Source organism: Tamandua tetradactyla, chromosome 13 (genome assembly GCF_023851605.1).
Source record: "Tamandua tetradactyla isolate mTamTet1 chromosome 13, mTamTet1.pri, whole genome shotgun sequence".
Lineage (NCBI taxonomy): Eukaryota > Metazoa > Chordata > Mammalia > Pilosa > Myrmecophagidae > Tamandua > Tamandua tetradactyla.
This window is the reverse complement of record NC_135339.1, coordinates 38361340-38377373: the sequence shown is the minus strand read 5'-3', so window position 1 is coordinate 38377373 and position 16034 is coordinate 38361340. Positions and strand designations below refer to the sequence as shown.

The following is a 16034-nucleotide window of genomic DNA, read 5'->3' as shown; positions in this document are numbered from 1 at the left end:
TGCCAACGTGATCAGCCAGAAACAATATTGCTTAGTTTGGGGGTATTGACTAAGTTTTCCAAGGGAAAACTCTCTTCCTCATTTAGACTATAGGATTTACATGAGTGCACATGAGCATATATGCATAAATTAATATATCTACAAATCCAGGTTTTGGATATCTAGCTAATCGGAAATGAGGATTGATCAGGTATGCCAATGTTAATGTCCCCCCAAAAGCATAGTTTAAGTCTCTGAAGAGATTTTTATTTTAAAGGCCATGTAGCAGAAGATCTCAATATAAACTTTTGTTTTTCTCTTTGAAATGGCTCCAAATAATGCTGGAAGTGTTCAACTTGTCTCAGAGACACTAATTTGAGCCTCAGACAGCTGCAGTGGTTATTAATATGAGCAGAATGGCTGACAATTTGACAACAGCCTCTAGTTTTCATTTACTGCTTTTACACTGAGGATCCCTTTGTGCATGGGTGTAAAACCCATGGTCAGATGATTGACTTGGGAATCATGCCTCTAGATTGGTCAGCATTTGAGAACCTTTTTTTTTTAAAGTGAATGAAGCCCTTGTAAGAGGGAAACTGGTAGATCTCATACTAGATTACAAATCTTTAACATGTTACTAGTCTTCCTAGAGTGGAGTGAAAACTCAAGAAGAAACATAAATAAAATTAGAGAGGAGTGATGTGTTCTTAATGCATATTTACTTTAGACAAGTTGACATATAAAAGCATCATGAAACATTGGCCTAGAATTAGGACAAATAATCATTTATTTGTTATTCAACTGAAATATGATATAGAAGTTAAAAAAAAATCAAAATTATTTTGCCTGTTTCTTCTTTACAATTTTCCAGGAAGCAATGCTATCAAATTACAAAAAAAAAAAAAAAAACAAGAAACAAAACAACAACTAGGGAAAATATCTGATGGCGTTATTTTCTTTTTCTTAATTGGGTTTTACAAGTCCATGCTGGATTCATGGGTATTTGTATTTGGTTTGTGGGGTTTTCTTGCAGAGCATCATTTTGCAGAGTTAAACATTGTTTTCTAAATGCACAAAGGCTCAAAGCATCCATGGGCATCTCTGTGTGTGTCACATTCACCAGACAAGTTGTCTACCTCTGTGAATGTGCTTCTTTTGAAGAGCTGAGTGTATCTACTGTTTGAATAAAAGCAAATAACCAACTAAATACCCAGAGATATACAACTGAGTATCTCTGAACCAGGCTGAGGCAAAGGTAGAATTATAAATTATAGGCACTTTCCCCTCTAGTGTTTGCTTTCACAATTCAAACAGGTTATATTACAAATAAACTGTAGCAAGATTGATTAGTTAGGAAACACATTTTTTATTGAGTAGTTGGTCTTCCCTGCCAGAAGGTCAATTCCAAAAGCGTAGAGATTATGTCAGTTTTTTCACTGTGAATCTTCTGTATCAGGTCTGGTGTCTAGCTGTGACATAAATGAATGAATGAATGAGTTAATTAGTTAATGGGTATAGGACTTGAATATGTATACAGGGCTTGAATATAAGTTATTTAATCCTCACTAAACATATACAATGTGGATCTTATCTCCATTGAACAGATCAAGAAACTGAGGCGCAGGTTACAACAATTTGCCCAACATTATACAGTGAGAGAGGGGCAGGGCTGAAACTTAAATCCCAGTTTTTTTTACACCAATATCTAGGGCTTTTCTAAATCCTCACAACGTCAAATCTTTGTCCACAGAAATTACTTCTGCTTGACATTGATCTTATTATAGAGCATCTTTCATCTTTCAGGTGTAGGCAAACTTTTCTGTGAAAGGCCAGATAGTATTTTAGGCTTTGCAGGCCATACAGTCAAATGTTATGCAGCTGCTCTACTCTGCCAATGTAGCATGGAAACAGCCATAGACCATATGTAAATAAATAAGCATTTATGTGTTCCTGTAAAACTTTATTTATTAAAACAGGTGGTGGGCCGAATTTGGCACTTGGGCCATAGTTTGTTATTTCTTAGTATGTTAAAACAGAGGAGAATTCCCAAAGACTATCAGAAGACTTAAGTTCTTGTCCAAGTTTTTTATTAGAAATGGCAGTAATAAAAATATCAAAAGCTAACATTTATTAAGTGAGTCAGGCACTATAATATATGTTTTATCTAATCTGTCTCATTAGCATACTATGCACAGAAAAGTTATGTAACTCACTCAAGATCATAATCTAGTTGGTTGTAGAGTTGGGTTTAAAGCCAGGTCCTCCTCCATTAGAATCCAAAGCTCTCCAGGGTTTTGGGAACTATGATAAGAAGCTCCTGTTCTCATCAAGATGAGACAACAGAGCTGCAGTATCTGCACAGAGCAGCTCTATGTGGACCTTCACTATGGTTTTATTCCATTACCTCTGATGATATGAAATCCGGGAAGAAATGACCCTTTGTGTTCCATGGCTCATGGGAATGCTGACTGCCTACCATGAGTTCTTCACTGCATGGGGCTGCGATGATGACAATGGACTCTGGAGTGAGTAGGTCCTGGGGAATGTCTGCTGCTCCTCTTGGCATTTGCGAGCTGTTCTCTCTGGGCTTGATAGCATTCTAATACTTCAAAGCAAGTGTTTACAACTTTTATAATATCTAATAAAGAGCATATTTAGATAGAATTAGGTTTAGTGAATACAGTCACAGTAAGACTATGTTACTGGGCAGTTCAAAGGTGTTCAAACCTATACCCTGGGTTATAGTGCATTCTCACTGTGTAGACCTGGCTCATCTTCATGGATTTTAAGTTTGGCACCAGACACAGACAGCTTCACTTAGTAGGCAAGACCACCCGCTGGGTTGCCATGCACTAGATATGTATAGATTGTCCCATGGGGCTTTGGAAGCATGTGAACACTGAGACTAGAATGGTGGTTGCAGGAGCATAGAAAGAATGCTGGGCAGGCACAACCATTTTGCAGTGAAATAATGGGCTGTATCTGGAGTTGCAAATGAGCTGTATTTAGAGCTGTATTGATAAGTAAAGTGTATAGATTAGTGTTTAGCATTACAGGGACCAAATAATCTGTTTTTCATCCATTGGCAATCCATCCACTGCAGCTTGTTCTCAAATCTCCTTAGAGAAGGATAGCATGGTAATATCTTAGAATCTTCTGGTCACTTTCTCCACTGCTGGAATAGACCACAACATCATAAAGTATATGATATCATGAGAAGAAGGAGAAAGTGGAAGAAGGTTAAGGAAGGAGAAAAAGATGCTATCTTTAGGTAGTTTATAAAAAGCAGTGCTGCATAATCCAGCTCCATGATGAGCTGTGTGGAAGTGAGAAAACCTAGGAGACTTGGTTTCTTCATTGACAAACGTGGGTCATAATTCCTTTTCCTTGGGTTGACAAGGTTAAATGAGATAATGTATGTAAGTGACAGGTAGAATAACAATGAAAGCTAATGTTCTTTTCCTCCCTGCGTCAGTGTCCTCCAACACCTCCCTTGCCCATTGCTTTGGACTTAGTAGATTATATCTTCCTATAGGTATTTTTCCAGGGATGGAAAAAAATATTGCCTGCTTCATTTAACCTTTTTTCTCTTGCCCCTCATTAGCCCGCAGACATGTGTAAATGTATATGCATTTATTATTTAATGCATTGAATAATAAACTAATAATTGTCTTTATTCAGCATAATGCTTTCAACTACTAAATGACAAAGTATGAAAAACTAAGGGAATGTGGGATTAAATAAGACAGCCACGCATTTCCTGAGTGTTCAAAGAAAGAATACAAGTTGTTGAGAGCTGTAATCAAAAGTATTAACTCTCTAGTCATAAAAAGATTAAGGGAAGTTACATATAGAATGTGAATCAGGAAATCTGGTCCTACTGGACTGCCTGATGTCCCTTCAAAGACAGTGTGGGAGCTGGGGACCACGTTGGTGGGAGCTATCAATACTGTTTACTAAGAATTCATATTTTACTTGATGCTTGTAGGTATTGTTTATTTACCTTATCTCCTTCCTATTAGTCTGAGATTTGGTATAATAGTGCCTGCTTTGCTTTAGAGACATGCATACTGTAGTTTTAGAGCATGTGTTTTCTCCAGTGGCCCTTAGATTTTTATGTAAATGTGTACCAAGCACCTACTTTGGGTCTGGCCTAGTGCTAGCGCTAGGTGCTAACAGGAATAGTGAGGTAATGTCAAGAGTCCCTGAATGGCCTTCTAGGAAATGGGCAAGAATGCAGGTGTGTGAGCATGTTTGAGCGCCCACACACACTCACATGCCAAACCACCATGCAAAACAGGCAAATTAATAATAACCCCAAACAGAGTCATGGGCAATCAATGCTCCAGGTGTCTACAGAAGTGAGATATCAGGGAAAGCTGGATCAGTGCTTCTCAAATTTTAATATGCAGCTAAATCCCCAAGGGACTTTGTTCGAATGCGGATTCTGATTCACTAGGTCTGAGATGGGGCCCGAGATTCCTCATTTCTAACAGGACTGTGGCCTGCGCAGTCACACATCTGCTCATTATTGAGTGCCCCATGGGCTGCGCCTTGTGGTATAAATGGGTTTAAAAAGGACTAAAATATGGTTTTCTCGTAGAACTCACCGTCTAGTGAAGGACACAGTCAGGTAAAACAAAAAAATTGTAAAATAGTTTGAAAATTGGTAGAAATGTTTCCAGGATTCTGCCTGAGACTAGAGGTGTAAGAGTAGGTTGACTTAGGAAGAACAGAGGGGTTTCTGTGAGAAGTTGTGGTGAGGGATGAGTGGGCGGAGCAGTTCAGGCTAGAGAAACGGCAGGTGTGCAGGTGCTGAGGTGGTCACCAGCCTCTTTAGGGTTTCTGCTGGTCTTGGGATTTGGTTGAAGCAGAGGCTCGGGGTGAAAGGGTTGAGGGAGAAAGAGTAGGCCATGGTCAGGAGCCAGGTCACGGAGGACCCAGGATGCTAAGCTAAGAGGTTGGTGCAACATGCAGAAGCTAAGAGCAGCTCCGGAAGGGAATGCATTGGCCACCGGGAAGGTCTGCTTTCCAGATGTGTCCTGTCGCTGCCCTGAGGGCTGCCGTGCCCACTCCTCTCTAGGATTTAAGCACCTCATTAGCGTTTACTTGATTGAGTGATGCACCTCACGCCTACCCCAAACACATGAACCAGGCTTCTGCATTTCTTGAAAAGAGATTAGTAATGTGCAAAGAAACAAAAATGCTTTGTCCAAAGCAAAGCCTCTCAGAAAAGAAGAGAGGCTCCAAAAACTTGCAATTTTTGCGTTTCCTGGTTTATTAAAAAAAAAAAAAGCACTTGGCAAAATGAGATGATAAAGCTTATGGTGTATTTTAAGTATTTATGTTGTATGAATTTAAACTTTTTTACCACAACCAATACACCACAGAGTATGCCATTTTTAAAGATAATTATAGTTTTAAAAACATTCAAGGACACAATAAACAGATCAGGTCATAAGATTAAAGCTGAAGCATGAAGACCTGATTTCAATTCTGTATCTTTGTGATTGTAAATATAACATAATTTATAGATAAAAGCGAAAATATGAGGATTTTTGTACATGTGAGGTTGGGCCAAATTTTCACTTCCCTCTTCCGGCCGCCTCCCATCTCACGTCAAATAGGCCTTGACCGAGAAGCTTCTGAGTTTCTATTTTCTTGCTTAATTAATGGAGAAGCAAATCTAAACAAACCACTACACTTCATAGAGGGAAGCTGAAGGGTTCGCAAGGTGTTAGTGGCTAGACATCAGTGACCTTCAAAGGCCACCTTAAGGGCAAGTAGACCACTGTGCTGCTCCAACCTACACCCCACAGGGGTAACTGCAGCGATATGATGAAGAGCCAGCGAAGGGGAAAAGGGCAGGTCAGCATGTGGAGGACAGGCTCGTTGGTCCTCTATCATCACCCTTCAGTGTGCTGGCCTAGTGGAAGAGTTTCTGATTTGAAGAGACAAGTTTATTTTGGAGACAGTAAAACACAAACGAATTCACAAACAAAGGGCGAATCTGGCAGCATAAGAAGCAGTTTGCAGTTTAAAACACAGTGGTACAGACCAAATTTAGCTCCTATTTCCCAAACCAGCCACAGAAGCAGCCCCTGCACGTGCCAGCAAGTGCAAACAGCACGCCTCTCCATCCCTGCTGCACTTGCCACTCCTGTGCATTAGGAATGGAGATCTGTGCAGGAATAGTTCCCGGGCCTTAATGATTTTCTTAGGAAGAAAAGTAAAATGAAATCTGGGTTCACGTGTAGTGCCATCAGAGAGATTCCTGAGAGAAAGTGTTATGTCGTGAGGTATAAAGAGCAAAGGGCACCCCCAAGAAAAGAAAAAAAAAAAATTAAAGTGTCTTCTAGTCGCTTTGATAGATTGAAATTATTCTGTCTGGGCAAAGATCTGACTGGCCAGGGTTAATTCTGGAGTGAAATTTTATGGTTATGTCTTTGAAAACCATGTAAATTGGCAAGAATAAAGCTGACAAGACCTTGAAGGCTTCTGCAAGAACAGGCTGTCCCTCTCATTTATGTAAGAGAACACTGCCCCAGCACAAAGGCTTGCAGTGAGCTGCGCCAGTGTGCTTTGGGCCGTGAGAGCTTGATGCAGGCTGAGGGGTGTGTTCGGGGAGGTGGTGCAGAGAGCATTCAAATAAATAAAAAGATCCAGCTCTATAGAGACAAAGGAGACACAGAGCAGTAGACATTGGATTTGGGGGTGGGGGTGGAGAGTCACCATTTGCTGTTCTTTTGAATGTAGCGTGAGGGGTTTCTGGCCTGGTTAAGAGGCTTTTCCCCTGAGAATTCTGAGCTCCTGTTTTTGGAGTTATGTTCTCAGGGCCTGACAAAGCTATATTGATCAAAACCAATTAAATCGATCACTTAGATTCGTCTATGATTAAGTGCCCTATAGGATATAGAGACAGATATTTGCTCCAGAGGAGGAGGAGGAAGTTAATAACTATGGTTGAAATGGGAATAGAAAGAGTCATAAGCCAAGAGGATGTCAGGGCAGAAAAGGCTTTAGAGATAATCTGGAGTCTGATGCCCTCATTCATACAGGTGAGGCAATGGAGGGAGACTCATATAGGCAAGTGGTTTGCTTAGGGTCACAGGGGTGCATATTGTTGGGGTGCAGTAACTAAAGGAAAGTAGGGCTTTTGATGATTGTGTGTGGCAGATTTATTGCAAAAGGGCTCCAGTTCTTCCCGTCCATATCCACTCACCTTCCAATGTGACTTTGTAGCTCCCCCATCAAGAGATAGGGTTTATTCCCTGCACCCCTTGAACCTGGTTTAGCTTTGTGACTTGCTTTGGAAGAACCCAGCCGCCTGTGGACTGGGGAGGAACTATAATAATGGCTGTTTTTTAAGCCTCTGAGTTCTGGGTGGTTTGTTTGAGGCATTCTTGTGGTAGCATGTGAGTCTTTGGTAGCACTGTAATGAGAGGTTGGTCACGAAGAGAAGGAAGAAGGAGCAGGCCACCCCCAAGCATGAATATTCCTACAGTTTCTATCACTAGGAATAATGACCAACTTAGAGGCCGAAAACATCTTCTGGAAATGCAAGTCCAAGCAAATCTCTTCAAGGTCATTGTGGCATTGTGCTCTCTAAATGCTAGACAATGCCATGGAATTTGAATCATCACATCCTATAGCTGGAAATGTTTCTGGAGGTGGTCCAGTCCTGATTTTACAGGTCAGAGCAGAGGCTGGGCAGTGTTAGGGCAGAACCAGTCACCTAAATTGAGGGACCAAGAGCATAATGATAACGTGGGACCCTTGTTCAAAATTTGTGAAGAATTTCAGGGTGGCTCAGTTGAGCATTCAACCAAGCCCAGAGTCTTGACGTACAGGCCCCGTGTGACCACACAGCTAAACAACTGTAATGCTGACCCTGTGTTAAAGAATTGGTCTTGAGATGCCAATTCAAGAAGACCTGCCCATCTGGTTAACTTTACCGAAAAATGCAACTCAGTATGTTTGTTAGAAGCTAGTTCAAGAAGCAAGGCAAGAATCTAAGTCCTCTAGTTCTCACTCCAGTGGTTCATTTTCTTCATTTTTTTTTTCTTTGAATAGACCTGTAGGAAGAAAATCTGAACCAGAAACAGTATGACTAGCTTGGGGTTTGACTCACAGAGGGAAAAACATAATTCATTATAGGATACACTGAAGCACTGGAAGTTGGAGTCAAACAAGGGAACTTTGAAGCAAGTGTATTCTTATATGAAGTATTTGCTGTGTTTTCTTTAATGATATTTTCATTGTGGACAGTTGATTGCTATTCACTACAATAAATTACTTGAATTGCCTTATCTCTTGTCTCTTTATTTCAGCTCTTTCTCTTCTTGTCTTTGTTCTCCTTCTTTCATCCTTTTATTTTCTTTTGTAAGTAGAAAATTTTCAGGTGTTGATAAAAAAGGATCTAATTTTTTAAATTCTCTTATTTTGTTCATTACTCATGATGTTAATAATTTTTCTGCAGCTCTGAGTTCTTTTCTTTCCTTTGGAGCTCTGGAAAAATGATAGCATAGTGTGCATTCACCCAAATCCATGCCTAACCAATTTTGTGACTACTTTGAATACTCCTCTCTTTCATGTACACAGGACACTGCAATTAAATCTTACTAGAATTCTTGTTTCTATAGGAAGAACATATCTGTTATTTTTGGATAATTAATTAACAAAAGGAAATGGAACTCAGCTCCCCTCAGATTCTCTAAAGTTTCTCTCTTTGGTTTATCATGGGAGATTTTAAAAGGGCCCCTAAAGGTAGCAATAGATGAGGTGGTAAAATTAAAATATTTCTTCTTTTTTTTTGAGACAATGAGAGTGAGTGACATGACAAGATCTCAGATGATAAAGTTATCAGTAAGGCAAAAGCTGGAGATGCAGAAACATCTGTGAGAACACTTGTAAAGGCTCATGGCAAGGAACAGAGCTCAACCTTGTGTCAGAGGGTGGGCTAACTGAACACCACTGCTTGATGACAGCCAGAGTTCTTCCTGTTGCTTTCTGCATTCACGTGGGTTTTTCTTGCTTTAAGATTCCTTGCTAACTTAGTGATATTCACCAATAAGACATGTCAATGCTGTTACCTGTATTAGCCATTTGTCAGGGCTCCTATCCACCTGGCCTGTTTATACAGTTACCCCTTCCTACTTGTCCTTCAAAAATTGCCACTTTGAGCTTATATTTGGCGGCCGACTATAAACAGAATTAAAATAATGTCTAATCTAATCTGGAACAATGAGCTTTAATTCACTTCATCATAGGTATCATAACCATCATGACTGGTGAAGGAAACATGGTCTGTAATAATTATGAGCTCTCTCTAGTTATCATCTTTTGGGTATGGTATCTCTTCTGCAGTCTCCTGTTTCTACCCAATCTAATTCTCTGTCTCTACCTCTCACCCGCTTTTCTGCTGTATATTTCAGCCCGAATGCCAAAGCTGTGATCCTTCTTTATGTGTGCCAAATCCATTGGCACAGACATCTTTCCGCAGTCTTCTCTTGAGGACAACATCAAACTTACATATTTCGCCCTTAAGCAAAAGGCTGTATAAGCCTCTAGCTACTTGGTTTCTGTTCTTTTATTTTCTTTTCCTTTTTTTCCCCTCTCCAAACTACCAGGTACCCTACATTCCTTTCTCTTTCTCCCTCCTGCTTTCTCTCATTTGGCCCTGAAAGACAAAAATGCTGATAAGCTACCTTTTTTTGGCCTCATTTAAAACTTGCCGTAAAATTTATAGCTGGCTTGAGGCTGGACTTCACTGATCTTCTTGATTTAGTTATTGCCAAGAAGTGCTTTATGATTAGCCACCGACTTATTTATGACAACCACAGAAAAACCCTTGGTATTAGGAGCTTAGATAGAGCTTCTGATCTGTTTGGAAAATAGAGTGAATACTTGAAGTTCCCTATGTAGAGTGAGATGGTTTGGGTTGTTTGACCTGCGTATTTTTTTATGGAAAGGTAAAATCCCAAAGAGTTGACATATAGTAGCACTAAATCATTTTGATCCTGTGTAGAAAATGTACACAGCCCTGAAGTGACACATAAACTTTCTAATACTTCCCTAAGCTTTAGTTTCAGAAGACCTTTAGTGAGGTTGGTAATTGAAAACAGATTGCCTTGGTGATATTTAACTTGTCTATTGGTGAAATAATGTTAATTGATTATACAAGAGTGATTTAGCGGCCCATGAGTCTGCTGTTTGAAGGATGGGTCAGGGTGGAAATGCTTTAAATGTTTGAAACATTTGAATTGTGTTGATTGTTCAGTTGTATATTTGAAATATGTGAAAGGGATCTGTTCCCACTGTAACCTCCGGCATCTTTCTGTCACTAAGTAAATGCAAGGTATTCAATGGTACCCAAAGCTCTCTAACAGTCTGTGTTTTGTCTTGACTAAGACAGTGCAATTATCTGGAACAGATCTATAAAGAAGAGTTCTGATGTATGACTCCAAAGAGAAATCTCTAGTGTCTCCTTTGGAAGTTAACCCCAAAATTATGATGTCCAATAATTTCTTGCACACCTTACTGTTGTAGAAGAAGCTGATAAGAAAGAGCTATTGTATTATTCTGCCTCCTTTTATCATTTTTCCCAACCTAGCTAAGTCTCAATTTAGGATTTGGAATAGCAGGAATAAAGACTGAGTAAGTACATCTGCACTATGGGCTACTTCATGTGCCTTTACTGAGACCAGTGCCATTTTATGCGGGATTGTTGTTGAGAAGAAGCCTAGTAGCTGAGGTAGAAGATGAAGACTCACTTTTGTATGGTGAAGGTGTAGTTCAACCAATACATATAGAGGCTGGGAAGAAAAACAATTGTGTCAGGGTAAACTTGTCACAGCGTTGTTAGAGAAGTGCCACTTAATTCAGGAAATGTGGCTACATAAACCAAGTACAAACTGGGGCCTCACATGACCTAATCTTATAGGCTGTTACATTAAAAAGCCCAGCCCAGAAAGCAAAGAAATTGTGGCTGAATGCTCATCTTAACTTTTATCTCTTAAAGATCTTTAAAGTAGATTCAATTTCTAATCCATGACAAAGCATATTTCAAAATTCCCTTTGCTTCCACACAAGTGTCCAACAACCGATGAGTTGATAAACAAAATATGGTATATATTTACAGTGGAATATTATTCAGTCATAAAAAGGAATGGAGTAGGAAATGTGGGAGTTAATGCTTAATTGGTATAGCGTTTCTGTTTGGGGTGATGGAAAAGTTTCGGTAACGGATGATGGTGATGGTGTCATGACATTGTGAGTGGAATGAATACCACTCAATGATACATTTGTATATGGTTAAAATGGGAAATTTTGGTTTGTATATATGTTACCAGAATTAAAAGTAAAACAAAGAATCCCTTTGCTGCTTTTCCAGTTTCTCAGACTCCAAAGCTATTCTAGAGTCTCTCACATGCCAAACCCCAACTGTCCTCACATAACATGTGCCAGTGTGGCCTCTCATCTCCCATTCCTTCAGCTTTTCCTTTTGTAGATCTACTCTGCCTCTCTGTTTTACTCTTTTTGTCTTGTTTGATGTGTTTCTGCTTATGTTTACAAAAAGTCTGGGAGCTATTTTGGCAAAATTCCCTTGAGGATGATGCAAGAGAAGAATCTGAACAGATAAAGACAAGGTTGACTTATTCTTTGGGATGAAAGCAGGAGTCTCAAATGACTGCCTTGTTAAGTAGGATATTTTGTCTTCTATCTCATCTACAATAAGAGACACCATTGATTGAGTATTTAACATGTTCACATTCCTTTTGCCAAGTGTTTTTACATTAATTATATCATAATAATCTTAATATGATCTTACAAAATTGTAATTTCACCTCCCAAATTAGGAAATTGTAGTTTAGAAAGGTTGAATGACTTGCCCAAGGTTATATGGCTCATTAATAGCAGAACTGGGCTTCTCAGCTTCAGTCTCATTACAAATGTTCTTAATCATCATAAACTTTAGGTATTACCATCCCCAGATGGCTGAGGCTACACTGAGACTAAAGTTAATCATTTCAACATAACCACATACTATTTGCATATAACAAATAAAATTCAATTCTACCCTTTTAAAACATTCTTTTTTACTAAAGCTTTCAGTCTAATGTACTATTTTGGATCCAGATCTGCATTAGAGTACTGATTCTAAATCATACTGCAAGTTAGTGCTGGAATTTCTCAACCATGAATGCTTGTGACTTTGACAGGACAATTCAAAAAGGAAATTTTTTCTTTTTTTTTTTAACTTACTGTTTTCCTCCCAAAAGATCAGTGGAAATAATAGGGCCTAGGATTATGATCTTGAGTTTGTACCCTCTGAGCAGTTCACTCATCTCCATTCTGCCTCATCTGGGAGGTTGGGGGAAGGATTTATGAAGGAGACCAGGAGCCGGTGAGAGCATCATATGGGGTGGTAAGTGCTACATGAAGCACTTTCAGTGAACTCTAAATGCAGGCTCAAATATGCAACCTCAAATATTATCTTCACATTAAATGTCTAGTTCTTTGATTAAAATTTGCATCTAGAACAAATGCTTCCTTGCTAGTACCCTGATTGTTTGTGTCCTGATTCAAAGTGATATGCTATAGCTCTGGATGAGAGTCACCATTACTCTTTGGAAGATAGGTCTTCTGCCTAGAGTACATTGGTTTACAGGGTCTGGAAGCTACGTTAACTCACCATCTAGGTAGTGAGTCTCATGTCAACTCCCTTGGGTTCTCGGTTCTCTTTCTATTGAAGTTAGAATTTGAACTAGGTATTTAAAGGACATGGAAACAGAGTGGGAAAGAGAAGGCTAATGTGGGGCTCTGATCTTATATTTGGAGGAACTGACCTGAGCTAAGATAAACACTGGAGCTCTATGTAAGTCAAGTATTCCCAATGTCTGGACTCTAATACACAAGGATTTATGAAATTATCTATAAATCCATGTGAATAAATGAATAAAAATACTTTATACACATACATACTATCCATTTTCACATATAAATAAGTGCTATTATAATCAATATGATATAAATTGTTTTAATGGTATAAATATTACTAAATTTATTTGATATTATATATTTTCTTGCTCATTACAGGCAGGAAATTCAACAACTTCCCTGAGACATTTATAAATCTTACATTAGAAAAGGTTCTCATTTTTGAAAGAGCTGGAAATCAATAATGTAAGAAATGGTATTTCTGTGCGGTCAGCAAAATGGGAAGCAACATGAAAGAGGTCAGAAATATGAAGGCACTTTTACACAAGCTTTGGGTCCCTACCCAAAGCTATCAATTCCCGTCGTGAAATTGGCTGCTGCATCTCTGTTTTAAATTGGAGTTATGCAAGCCTGCTGTTTGATTTAGCATGGGTGTTACACTACCCTGTGTCAGCAAACTCACAGGAGGAACTTTTTATTTCTATTGGTATTTCTGTCCAAACTTCAAAAATGGCACAGCATTCAGAATCTTTTGTGTTTCCTAATGTCTTTAATATTTTTTCCTGAGGAAAAATCATACATTATGAGTCAACGTGCAAAGGGGTATATAAGGGTCTGTGTTTGACTGTGACATATCTGTTTCTAGTGGATAATCAAAAGAATCATTCCAAGGGCTTGGCAGTTAAGTTGATTTGCTCAGTTTTCCCTGCCCCAAACTGCTTCCCCTTCTTCTAGTAATAGAATCTCAATTTTCTTTAGAAATTGTTCATACCCACTGCTAAGGACATGATCCAGACCTGGTCCCAAAATTGCTGCTGAAATTATTGAGAAAGAACTGAGCCCTCGGAATGAGGTTTTGAAGCTTATCAGAGGTAAGTTTACTGTTGCTGTTGGCCGGCTCTGCCATACTGGGGAGGACCTGCCTAAAATTTAAGCAACCTAGGGAAAGCTGGCCAGCAGGTAGAGAGAGAAAGAGTTCAAAACATCTGGTTTGAACATCTGACCTAGTTTTTTCTGATTTTGACTTTTTGGTAATATGAGCCAATCAATTTTCCTTTAGAGCTTACATGTTTTAAGTTTTTTTTTTTGTTTTGTTTTGTTTTGGTCACTGGCACCCTAAGTATACTTGGTTAAAATGGAGTTGTTTAGCCTCTGATGGAATTTACCATCCTCTTTGCATTGTTTCCCTCCACCTACCAACCCTAGAAACTCTACCCTGCCATCAGGGACTGCCATGGCCTCACAGTTCCATCCTGGGACCTCTCAGCATGGAGCAGAAGGATTTTTCTCTAGCACACCAGCTGACTTCTAGGGGTAAGCCATTCTTTGTCACATTGAGCAGGATCCAAAAAAGGTGGGAGGCAAAGACCCTCTAGTTCTCCTGCAGAACTGAGCTCTTAGGCAGCACTTAAAGTCATATCAAACCAGAGTACTCTAAACTGCAAACTGAAGCTTTCTTTAGAATTGGCAAAATAAACAGTGAGTTGATGCAGTGCAATATATGAAGGTTGCCAATTTTTGAGAGAGTAGCCCAGGAGCTCAGCTGGGGAGTCTTTTAAGAAGAAGGACTATAATAGTGTTGTTTCATAGAGATGGGGGTATTTTGATGCTGACCCTTTGCTTCTATTATTATTTTTTTTTCCTTTCTGTTCTTTTGTCTTTCTTGCTTCCCCTGCTGTGTTCCTTTCCATTATTGCTCTTTTTTCTGTCTGGAATTAGATCCACAGAAACAAGCCTATAATCAGTAGACATGAGAATCCCTAAATTGCTCTCATTTTGATTTTCTGCCTTATTAATATTTCAATATATGAAACATACAGAAGGTATTTTTAGCTCACTGGCCCTTCAACTTAGTCATGCTACTATCTAATCCATTGCATGGAAAATTTGAATATGCATCATAGAATCTAAAATTGACATTTCTAAATCTGTTTGTGGTATATTATATAGAAAATTACTTCAATCTCACTAACTTGAGAAGCCTTCCTCATACATCTTTCCAACATCCTAGAAAAAGAAGCAGATGGGGAGATTTGCATATAAAAGACATGAGGGAACAGTGATATTGCAACCTACTGATAAAGATTGAACTTGGCACTTCTGTAATTTTTGTGCTCTTGAATTGCTTAATATATAACCCAATAAATATTAGTTACTAGCGTGTGCTAGACCCTAAATGCATGCTTCTCAGACATCTCCCTTTATCTTCTCAAAAGTACCATGAGATAGCAGCATTATCCTCACATTACAAATAGGAAATGAGGGTTCAGATGGGTTAAATGAATCATCCAAGGTACAATGATCAATTGTGGCAGAGCTGGGGAACTCAAACTTGGTCTGTCTGACTCTGTAGCCCATGTTTTTTTCCAGGAAATAGAAGAGAACACTTTGAAGGTTTCATGGAAGTGGCAGGACCTGAAGTGGCCTTTGAAATAAAGTAACTGCTATTGAACCATATACCCAAATGCTATTGCATGAGGTTGAAAGCAAGTAAGGTTTGGGATCAGCTCTGGGTTCTATCCTTGGCTCCCCTACTTAACAGTTTGCTAATTGTGTGCGATTTTACTTAGCCTCTCTGAGTCTCGATTTTCTCAGATTTATGCTGTTGATAATACAACCTTGTGGAATTCTTGGGAAGAGTAATGAGCTATACATGATATAGTTTTTAGTGTCTGACAAATAGTGGGTGGTCAACAAACAGAAGCTATTTTTATTGGATAGAATACACTTGAAGAGTAAGTCAGAAATTAATCTCTAAGCTATGGCTTCATTAAGCTGATAATTTACAGGCTTCAATAGATGCAATTTGTAGCCACAAGGAGAGCCATCCATACAAATGGTCTAGGTCTAGTAAATTTTATTATTAATCATCTTGAGCAGTTCCAAAAAGCATGGTATGATGTCATAGCCGCTGTTAAGTGTGCTTTTAGTGGTAGAGTTTGTCCAAAGCAATTGTTTCCAGGTTACTAGCAATATTGTTCTCCTTCTCTAGGTTAATGAAAAGTATATTTGCCTCACCTAGGAGCCATCAGAAGTTTCTACTGGCCTTTCAACAAGTATTAAAGTGTATCAAATGATGATGGGAACAACTTAGCAGCATTGTTCATTTCCATTTC

At 39.0% G+C, this 16034-nt stretch overlaps 1 long non-coding RNA gene across 3 annotated transcripts in view; it reads right to left on the bottom strand.

The window, feature by feature from the left end:
• Positions 1–1325: 1325 nt before the first annotated feature.
• LOC143653103 (uncharacterized) overlaps positions 1326–16034 on the bottom strand; it is a 40080-nt gene continuing 25371 nt past the window's right edge. Inside the window, exons 3-4 of one of the 3 annotated variants that reach the window (XR_013161103.1) lie at positions 2384–2617; positions 1326–1448 (exon numbers count right to left, since the gene is read on the bottom strand). This is a non-coding gene — a long non-coding RNA (uncharacterized LOC143653103). The remainder of the gene's footprint in view (positions 1449–2383; positions 2618–16034) is intronic. The other 2 variants (XR_013161102.1, XR_013161105.1) reach the window with 2 other exon arrangements.